Source organism: Lactuca sativa, chromosome 9 (assembly GCF_002870075.4).
Source record: "Lactuca sativa cultivar Salinas chromosome 9, Lsat_Salinas_v11, whole genome shotgun sequence".
Classification (NCBI taxonomy): Eukaryota; Viridiplantae; Streptophyta; class Magnoliopsida; order Asterales; family Asteraceae; genus Lactuca; species Lactuca sativa.
In genome coordinates, this window is record NC_056631.2 from 183,937,370 (window position 1) to 183,945,956 (window position 8,587).

Consider the following 8,587-nt stretch of genomic DNA (forward strand, 5'->3'; position numbering starts at 1 on the left):
TGTGGTACTTTCGGTGTTGACGCGTTGATGGGAGTCGGGCGAGTCATAAATCTGTTGGTTGGATAAAGGGAGCAGTAAGGGTTGTTGGGAGTATTAGTCAGGCATAAAAAAATCTATGTAGTATGTATGCATTATAATTCTGGTTGTTTTCACCTTGTTATTAGGGTTTTGATTTCCAAGTTAGAAATTGGTTATGAGGTCGTAAGTCATAAAGTTCTTTATGAATGTCTCGAGTGGTTGTCCAAATGGGGGTAAACCTGGGCCGATGGGGGTTTGGATGTAATGTGGAAATTTTTGGTTTGATCATATTTGTTCGTCGAAGCAGTGGTTGGTAATGGCATATCAGATAGTTAAGGGTTATTAAGGTTTTGGTATTTCATACGTTTTGGTTTTGGGTGAAGTTTGCGATCGATATGTTTTGAGGAACATTTCTGCATGTTTCTGATAGTGTCTCCAGTTAGGGACTGGGGGTTGATTCATAATTGGATGCTCATCAGTTTTAGGGAAGGGTCTACGAGAATATATTATGAGTTGCCATTCTCGAGTGGGCTTTTGGTGGAAACTCGCGTTGGGAATCGCGAGTGTATCTGTGCAAGGTCTTTATTCATAGAGATGTGGATTAAGAAATATTTATGTCTAAGGCATTGGCTGGAGGGTCATGATTTAGCTTATGTGTCTGTGCTCTGGGATGATTCTACCTATGTGAAGGCAAGACAAGTAACGAGGCTTCAGGATTATAGCCGCATCGTATCGGTCTGACAGTTAAGGAAATCTATATTTTGTATCTCTTTGTGTTCATGGAAGTATTACCATCAGGAGTTGAAAAGATAGTTTGATGGATAAGTGTCATGGATTTAGCATTGGTTCAGTATTGGGAAGTCTGTCATGGAGTCAGAACAATTTGAGACTTCAGGTTTCAGATAAAGTAAGTTGGGTTTCTGCATGGGATTGTGGATTCGTCTTCTTTGGGTGGGAAGTTCTGCTAGGTTCAGTTGCCTTAGGAAGGTAATTGTGTGTTCAAAATTGTCGTTGTGTCCCTCTGGCTTTCGGGCATGCCAGGGATGATAATGAATGATTTCAAGGACAAAATCAAATTTAAGTGGGGAAGAGTTGTAACACCCGGGTTCAAATTGCTTCATTATTCAGGGTTGCAGCCTGATCATCAGTTATCATAAGGCTTGGGAGCTTGGGGAAGAAAGGATTTGGCCCTTTTTGGATAAGGGTGTAAAGTTTAAGTGATCCAAGTGTTCGATGGTGTTTTGGAGCCCAATAGCATAAACGTAATTTGTTAACTCTGATTCTTTATGAAATTTGGGTTTTGTTTGGGGAGTTTTATGGCTATGATGGGTTGCTAGAAGTGTAGGGCTTCTGGTCACCTTTTCGTGGATATAAAGTTCATCGAAAACGAACTTAGATCGAGGAAGTTATGGCCTTTGGAGTGTTTTAGGGTTTAAGAGGGGACCCTAGTACACGGGGTGTACCATGGGAGTATGTGGGCCATATTGATGCGGAGGTCAATACTCTTGACGTACGCTTGGCATACTGTGAAGGGTGATGCGGGAGTACGAGGCCTCATATGCCGGGCATACAAGGAGTACGTTGGGCGTACGAGGGTAAGTAAGGAAAACCCTAATTTTTGTGTTGTACCATATATAAGGTTTATGATAGCCTCTTTTGATCATTTCTAAGCTAGCCTCCATGCTCTAGAATCCCTAATTCGACCCCCTAGCCCACGGTTGGTGATCTTGAGCTCTTGTGAGATTTTGTGGATCTAGAAGTAGAAGGAGAAACTTGAACACTTATTTTTTGAAGGAAAGCTTTGATGTGACGTCGTGATTTTTACCAAATTTGTTTTTCTTTTTAAAACATTTATTTAATAGAATACGTTAGCGGAAGACTTAGTTTTTCTTATCAAAACATTTTCAAAACCACAACGTTACTTCAAAAATTCAAACATAATTCCAAACCATTAAACTGTAAACAAAAGTATTTTTAAAGTAAATAATAAAAAACGTGTCCAAGAGTGGTATTGCTAATATAAATCTACTACCCATAGGAACCCCTCTCACCAAGGTTAATCTTCTAAATTGCCAGTACCAATCATAAGACACAAAAGAGAAAATATACAAGTGTCAGCCCCTGCTGAGTGAGTTCATAAAGTTGCATATAAAACATACAAACCCCAAATGGGTCAATCATTCATCTTATGATTAAGCATAAAAAAATGATCGACAAATACCACTTAGAATACAACCGCATATCATAATTATTCAACCGCATGCATGCATATATGTTTAATCACAATTCTACCAAATAACATATATGATCAACCAAATACCACATAAGCAACCGCATAACATATAAATAATCACATTTCATATTTAAGCAACCTTTAAGTGTTCAACCTTTTATTAATAAGCAACATTTGATATATATTCAACCTTTTAATATGCAACCAACCTTTTGTTACATGTTCAACCTTTTGTTAATAATCAACCTTTGTTATATATTCAACCTTTTAATACGCAACCAACCATTTGTTACATGTTCAATCTTTTATTATATCTATCCAACCGATTTATAGAAAAGTGTCTCTTAGTGCTACCTAACCCAAGAGAAACACCCCGTTCACTACTTGTGTGCACGGCCAACCGAATGCTCTAAGTGGCTCATTACTTCCACCCGAAACACCAACCCCGTGACTTCACTTTTGCTACTCCGACTTTGCAAAGTACTACCCCGCGGTGTCGTTCAAGATCGGTACAAACGGTGCCAATTCCACCGATACACCTCCCGATTCCCACATGATATTTGCGCTGCCGCGAACGAGGGACCAACATCACTCCAGCCCACGAACACCGAAGTGCCCGCAAACCATGTGTCACACGGTCATCTAGAAAGACCGGCAACTAATCACTGTTGTGGCTATAGCTCTTCCTATAGGTACTCTTTCAACCTAGTAGGCACCCTCAATGATCCAGATAAGGTTTTAGGCAAAGATCATGAACTACCCAAACCCTCTACGCATAACCCCGCAATGTCATTTATAAATTAAGCAAGTCATATAATGCATACCATATGAATGTGTATTAAAAATGCAATGTATTCATAACCAACACATCAAAGCACAACCATACATCATATTTCAAGCAACTTAAGCTAGCATGTCATATACATCAAAGTGTAAGCAACATAGTAATTACGTCATATCATGGCATTAGCACAGAGCATATATTAGCATCACAAATATCATATCATCATCAAGCACAAATAATGACATGGTCATCCTAAAGTGAATCAAATCACCGTCTACGGATTGTACGTTTCAATAATGAAACCTTGATGAGTTAAAACTATGAACTCACCTTGATCTTTTCGGCTTTGATATCGCTTCAACACATAACTTTGTAGGTCCGTAATTTAATAAATACCTCGACCTTCGACACATGAATTTATATTTCTCTTCCATCCCATATACTCTATAGACCGTCAAAGCCCCTAAACATAATAGTAGTAACATTTAGGTTAAGCTTTAGCTAAATAAGTTATGATTTAATAACCTTAATTTAAACCATATAGTGGTAATTAAAATATATAAAAATATATCGTAAGTTTTTTTTTCCTACTAGTAACTTTATAATGCGTATATCGTCTTTTAGGATTCACCATTTTAATTACTTCATATTATACCATTATTTAATTAATAACCTACAATGAGATCTTTAAATTGATTCGAAAAGCATAACCAAGTTCATGCATTACGTCCCCTTATAAGAAATGACATCCACTTATAAGAAAATGCTTTTTAGTTATATTAACTTTAGATATAACTTCTAATAATAAGCAAATTAAATACTTTGGCTTGCTTACCTGCACCGTCAATATAATACCAACTACAATCCATTCTTGAACCATGCAATTTAGCTCATAATCACTGGCTTTATGACCCACCGCACCAACAATGACAGAGATCTACACAGGCTAATTTCCAGTACTCTACCAAACATGAACAAAACTCCATAAAATCACGTCCATGCCTTTACAATAATATTCACGATCAGAACCTTATTGATATTTATAGCTCTCTTCTTCCAACTACACCGTGTCTTCCTATTTCCAATAGATTGCGGTGGCTGATCTTCAACTTTGGTAGTTTTCTGCAACGAGATCCACTACTGGTGCATGGCTGGAAACACCTCAAACTGCTGCCTTAAGAGGCTTTTGCTGGAACCCTAGTCGCTTGCCGGAATCTTTGTCGGGAAATTTTCTTCATAGCCGTAACTCTTCGTCTCCTCCCGGATTCTTCTTTCCACCGCTTCCCATGATTGATTCACATGTTAATTCACAAAGATGGTGTTGATCGGACTTGTGTCTATTCGCCGGAAAATCTGTACCTCGCCGGAAGACGCACACAACTGCCATCATCCTTCTCTCTAATGTCACATGAAAATGAGGAGCGTAAATCGCCTCACCCTAATCATACGATTTATTTATGTATGAGAAATTAAATATCTTCCTACTTTTTGTTCTTACAAATCTTCCTACCTAATTAAATGATGACATGTGTCACATTTAATGCTCATTTAATGATATTTTAGTATACTAAAATGATACATGTTATCATTTAATTGGTTAGAAGGATTTGTAGGAATAAAAGTAGGAGGATATTTTATTTCTCTTTATGTATATATGTGCGTTTATAATTGATCCAAGGGCCTTCACACCATGTGTATTAACTACAATACCGACGGTTATGTTGTTTGTGCCATGAAACGTTATTTGAATTAATCTTTGAATCAATTAGATTCGATTGAATTGGTTTTAAAAAGCTACTTACAACATTGACCATCCACCTTGATGCTTTTATCCACCAACAACCCTTTCCCTTTAGTTTGAATTTTTCATAACCTTTACCTTTTATTACATATTATTATTAAAATTTAGTCATATATAGTATATATAGTTTCCACATTAACAACTTAAGCCCTCAAACTTTTATCAATTTGATTAATACGTGTCTCATAAATTAATCCTTGACTTTTGGACCATTATCAATATTGTCAATTATTTGAATAATAGGCAACTACACCATGTGTAGTTTTTTTTTATTATTCCTTTTTAATACTCGTAGAATCAAAATATCTTTACTATAATTAATCTTCGAGTAACGGAAGGTTAGCGTCGTTAACGGAAGGATTTTCGGGTCGTTACATTTGAGATCCAACATTTGCATCTCCTTTTGGTAGCTTGGGAGGTATAAAGTCCAAACCTTGCCTTTTCATTTCATGGATCTTCTTCTTGGTTCATTTTTGGTCATTTTGACCCTTTTGGTTGATGATTCGGAGTTAAAGTCGTTTTTGAAGCTTGTAATTGTAGATCTGGATATATCAAGGGTTCCTTGGGCATAAAGGTGCAAACTTTATGGTGGTTTTGGTTCCATGCATGTATTAAGTCAAGTATTAAGTTCGTTTGAGCTCTAGAGTCCCATTTAGCCATGCATGCACATAAAATTGGCAACTTTATGTGATTAACCACCTTGGGGAAGTCAGATCTGAGTTTGGATCCAAGTCTTAATTGATTAAGTGATAATTTGGAAAGATGGCCATGGTTGGTGAGTACACTGGCCGTACAAGTATGTATGTTGCGCGTACAAGCCTTCTATGATGTATGCTGAGCATACAGGCTGAGTACACCCCGCGTACTCGACATACTTGGGCTCTTTCATTTTAGGCTTTAGTTTGGGCTTGGTTGTGTTGGGCCATGTTGGGCCATTTGGATTTTTATGGTTGGGCTATTGTGTCATGTTGGACTTTCTTGGGTAAAGGCCCATGCAAGGAATTGGGCCCAATTTGGAAAATTTGGCCATATTTATGCCTTAGATGTTTATTTTGGATTTTGGGCCTTTGGTAATGTAGTTTGGGCCTTGGTTTTGGGCCAAGCATGAGGAAGGGTAAAAAGGTCTTTTACCCTAATTTGGACGCATAATGTGAGTCAGGGGCTAGATGTTGATGGGTTTTTATTCTGGTATTATATAGCGCGTGGATTTTAGCGGATCTACAGTTAGAGATCATTTGTGGGACCAGCTGTTGATAGGGTGTTGTCTTGATATTGGCGGTTCGGGGATCTGTCAGCCAGCAGCCAGGGATCGTTTGTATGATCTGCCATTGCGAGGTGAGTTTTCCTCACTGTACTTAAGGGTCGAAGGCACCCAGGCCGGCCCGTCGGTTGGATAACCTAATATTCTTGATATGCTGATTATGGAATAGATATGCCTGGTTGTCCGGTAGATCAATAGGACTACATGTGATTCTTTCTGCATGATTACGTGTATATGTTTGTTAGTTGTCGGCATATTGTGTTGGGTTGAGGTTATAATGATTCGTGTTGTAGCCAACAAACCCTGGAGCATTCCAGATATGAGTTGAGGGTCGGGTAGAGCATGCCAGACTCATACTAAGGGCTCAGGTGCATTCCAGATACGAGTTGAGGACCCAGTTATTATGCTAGACTCGTACTGAGGGATTGAGGGTATTGGAGCAATCCAGATATGAGTTGAGGGACGGGTAGGGCATGCCAGACTCATACTGAAGGCTCAGTAGCATTCCAGATACGAGCTGAGGACTCTTTGGTATACCAGACTCATATTGAGGGTTGGACATTGGTATTCTAATACGATAATTGATTGGATTGGGAGCAAGCCAGACATAAGCTGTAGGCCCCGGGGGCAAGCCAGAATTATGTTGTGGGCTCATGAGCAGGCCATATATGAGTTATGGACCCAATAGGCAAGCCAGACTCATACTATGGGCTCAGGGGTAGTCTAGTCTTTTAGTTGTGGACCCAGTACATGTTGTCGTTATATATATGCTATTTGTTTGTGTGTTGGTACTTTGGGGGAACTCACTAAGCTTTGTGCTTATAGTTTTGTTTATGGTTTTAGGTTCTTCAGATGATTCGTGGTAAGGCGTAGGTGTGACCATACACATCCTTGGTTTTACAACGGATTGGATCATGAGAGACTCTGATTTTAAATCATGTTTTGGAGACAATGTTTTTGCAAACATTTTTATCAGTAAATGGGTGGTTTTTAAAAGTTTAAATTTTTTGAAAATTTTGGATTGTTACAACCACCTTATGTATTCCTTCCATCTTCTTTTGTTTAGTTAAGAGATCTTTTAGAAACTTCACATACTTTGGCGTTTGAGCCAAGGGTTCAAGGAAAGGAATATTGATTTCAAGGGACTTAATGTGATCTAAGAACTTCTGGTAGTCTTCAACATTTTCCTCTTGTCTTGCTCTACTGGGAAAGGGCAGCGGTGGGTAGTATGGATGAACGAGATCAACACTTTTCTTTCCAGGTTCCTACCACGTCGTGATGTTAGCACCACGTCATGGGTTGTTTGTTAATGGGAGTGAGATGGGTAAAAAATTTCCTACTTCTAGTTGTAATAGCTTGGATGTGAGCTCCTTTTGGGTTTTGTTCGGTGTTTCCTGGAAGGGATCCCGGTGATCTTTCATTGAACTGCTTAGCTAGTTGCCCATGTTGTTTTTCGATGTTGAGGATTGAAGCTTGCTGATTTCTAAGTAAAGCTTGTTGATCTCTCATTAGAGCTTGCTGATCTCTTATTGCTTCTTCGGTTTCATCATGCCTCTTTTCTGATGCAGCTGCAAAGCGGGCCAACATTGACACAAAATCAGGTTTCTTTTCAGGAGCTGGTTCCTCTATTTGGTAACAACCTCTTCCTTTCTGCTCAAACTTCTCCTCTTTGGCTTTCTTATACCCATCATAAGGTAACCACTTTTTTTGGGCTTTCTCCAGTCTTCATCATAACGATCACCGCTTGAGTAAAAAGCGTGAACCTTTCGGTTTCCATTCTCATCTAGATCACAGTCTGTAGTTAAATTTTTGGCCCGTTACAGTTTTCACACTGCACTCTTATAGGATAGATTGTTTGATCCATTTTAGTCATCCTCCTATCCATGTTATGCAACATTTCTAAGACCATTGGCTTGTCCTCCAAAGCAACATTCATGTTTCCCCTAGTTGCATCATATCGAGCGTTATGGTATTCTAATACATGTTTAGAAAATTCCTCGCTTAGCTCCTTGAATGCGGCTGGTGATTTCTTTGTTAGTGGCCCTTGAGAATCAAGGAGTCGCCTAGTTGTGACGTTCACCCCATCATATAAAATCGATACTTCTTGTTGGATGTTTAGATCATTTTGAGGACAGTTTCTCAACAAACCCTTGTATTGCTCCCACGCTTCGTACAATGACTTACCCGCTTGTTGCTTGAAATTTTCAATAGCCTTCTTCAACTTGGAAACTTTCGATGGTGGGCAAAACTGTTGTATGAACTTTTCACGTATTTGTGCCCAAGTTGTTATTATGCCCAGCGAGAGTGCCTTCAACCAATCTTTTGCTGTACCCTTAAGAGTAACAAGGAGAATTCTTAGCAAAATTGTCTCGCGTGGGACATTGGTATTGTGCCATCCCCAAATTTCTCCGCCAGAAAAGACCGATTTGTTTATGCTTGATTTAAAAAAAATCAAAGTATCTTTTAAAGAAATACGTTGCGGAATTCGTT

General features: G+C 38.8%; 1 non-coding gene across 1 annotated transcript; it reads left to right on the plus strand.

Moving 5' to 3' along the window:
• Positions 1-8,214: 8,214 nt before the first annotated feature.
• On the plus strand, positions 8,215-8,321 carry LOC111905097 (small nucleolar RNA R71). Its single transcript, XR_002854743.1, has one exon. It is a non-coding gene; the product is annotated as a small nucleolar RNA R71 (small nucleolar RNA).
• The last annotated feature ends 266 nt before the right edge of the window (positions 8,322-8,587 follow it).